Source organism: Syngnathus leptorhynchus, unplaced genomic scaffold, assembly GCF_054491065.1.
Source record: "Syngnathus leptorhynchus isolate UIUO unplaced genomic scaffold, UIUO_Slep HiC_scaffold_366, whole genome shotgun sequence".
Classification (NCBI taxonomy): domain Eukaryota; kingdom Metazoa; phylum Chordata; class Actinopteri; order Syngnathiformes; family Syngnathidae; genus Syngnathus; species Syngnathus leptorhynchus.
This window is the reverse complement of record NW_028232324.1, coordinates 105-2,500: the sequence shown is the minus strand read 5'-3', so window position 1 is coordinate 2,500 and position 2,396 is coordinate 105.

Sequence of the window (2,396 nt, the reverse complement as noted above, 5' to 3'; positions counted from 1 at the left end):
GGCCCTCCGGCCCGAGCAGAGAACGTTCGGTCACCCAAGCGGGAATCTGCGCCCCGGCCCGAGTCGGACTCGGTCGGTGCGGCCCGCTGAGGCCCTCAACTATTCCCGTACGCGGGGGTCGGGAGCTGCGGCGCTGCGCCGGCGACTTACCCGCGCGAGGCACGCACTGCGTGCGGCCAGGATGCGGAGTTGGATCGGCGCTGGTTGGGAACCCTCGGGGAACGAAGGCGGACGGCGGCCAGCCGGCGCCGACGAACCCGTCGGGGAGGGGGCTGGTGGCAGGCGCGATCGGCACTATTGCTGACTGCCGGGAGGGAAGCTGCGCCCCGGCCGAGTCAGACTCAGCCGTTGCGGCCCCCCCGAGCCCGCAGCGCGTAGCGCGGAAGCCATACGCCCCCCCGATGCGGAGCGACAGACGCCCCCACGACCGCGGTTGGTCGGGAAGGCTTTTCGGATAGAGGTCGGACGGTGTGTGTGGACGGCTTCCCGTGGTGCCGCCGCTATCAAGCCGGAGGGTTTGAGAAACGACATTCGCGGAAGGACCGGCGCGGCCGGCGGACGCTCGCACGCGCGGCGCCCGACACTCAGCCGCTCGCTCGGCCTCCGTGGATCGTGGCTAGGTGGGATGGATGCCAAACCGGGTCGTCTCGGTCTCGCCGCAGTACGGTCGCGCCGGGGCCTGCGGGGCGGCGCGGGGAGCGCACGCTCACGCGGCGGCCGGGGCGCTAGAGTGCGACCCGCAGTGGGTAGGAACCGTCCACCCGACGTCGGACGAGCCGAGGCCGATGGAGGCCCTACCAAGGCGGGTCATGAGTGCCAGTCGGTCAGTTGGGTGAGGGGGTACTCGGAGGCCCGCCGGGAGCAGACGGGCGACCGGGGATGGGGGGCGTACGCGGGCGGGCGCCGGGAGAAGACGGCCCGTCCGGGGTCGAATCTCGGCCTGTGTTTTCGGAGCCGGCCGGGCATCACGCTCCCTCCTTGGATGGACAACATTCGTAGTTGACACTTTGTGTCATTTTATCCGAGCGGGCGGGCGCCTCGAGAGGCGGACCGTCCGGGGCGACTCTCGGCCTGTGTTTTCGGAGCCGGCCGGGCCTCACGCTCCCTCCTTGGATGGACAACATTCGTAGTTGACACTTTGTGTCATTTTATCCGAGCGGGCGGGCGCCGCGAGGCGGACCGTCCGGGGCGACTCTCGGCCTGTGTTTTCGGAGCCGGCCGGGCATCACGCTCCCTCCTTGGATGGACAACATTCGTAGTTGACACTTTGTGTCATTTTATCCGAGCGGGCGGGCGCCTCGAGAGGCGGACCGTCCGGGGCGACTCTCGGCCTGTGTTTTCGGAGCCGGCCGGGCCTCACGCTCCCTCCTTGGATGGACAACATTCGTAGTTGACACTTTGTGTCATTTTATCCGAGCAGACGGGCGCCGCGAGGCGGACCGTCCGGGGCGACTCTCGGCCTGTGTTTTCGGAGCCGGCCGGGCATCACGCTCCCTCCTTGGATGGACAACATTCGTAGTTGACACTTTGTGTCATTTTATCCGAGCGGGCGGGCGCCTCGAGAGGCGGACCGTCCGGGGCGACTCTCGGCCTGTGTTTTCGGAGCCGGCCGGGCCTCACGCTCCCTCCTTGGATGGACAACATTCGTAGTTGACACTTTGTGTCATTTTATCCGAGCGGGCGGGCGCCGCGAGGCGGACCGTCCGGGGCGACTCTCGGCCTGTGTTTAAGGAGCCGGCCGGGCATCACGCTCCTTCCTTGGATGGACAACATTCGCAGTTGACACTTTGTGTCATTTTATCCGAGCAGACGGGCGCCGCGAGGCGGACCGTCCGGGGCGACTCTCGGCCTGTGTTTTCGGAGCCGGCCGGGCATCACGCTCCCTCCTTGGATGGACAACATTCGTAGTTGACACTTTGTGTCATTTTATCCGAGCAGACGGGCGCCGCGAGGCGACCGTCCGGGGCGACTCTCGGCCTGTGTTTAAGGAGCCGGCCGGGCATCACGCTCCTTCCTTGGATGGACAACATTCGTAGTTGACACTTTGTGTCATTTTATCCGAGCGGGCGGGCGCCGCGAGGCGGACCGTCCGGGGCGACTCTCGGCCTGTGTTTAAGGAGCCGGCCGGGCATCACGCTCCTTCCTTGGATGGACAACATTCGCAGTTGACACTTTGTGTCATTTTATCCGAGCAGACGGGCGCCGCGAGGCGGACCGTCCGGGGCGACTCTCGGCCTGTGTTTTCGGAGCCGGCCGGGCATCACGCTCCCTCCTTGGATGGACAACATTCGTAGTTGACACTTTGTGTCATTTTATCCGAGCAGACGGGCGCCGCGAGGCGGACCGTCCGGGGCGACTCTCGGCCTGTGTTTAAGGAGCCGGCCGGGCATCACGCT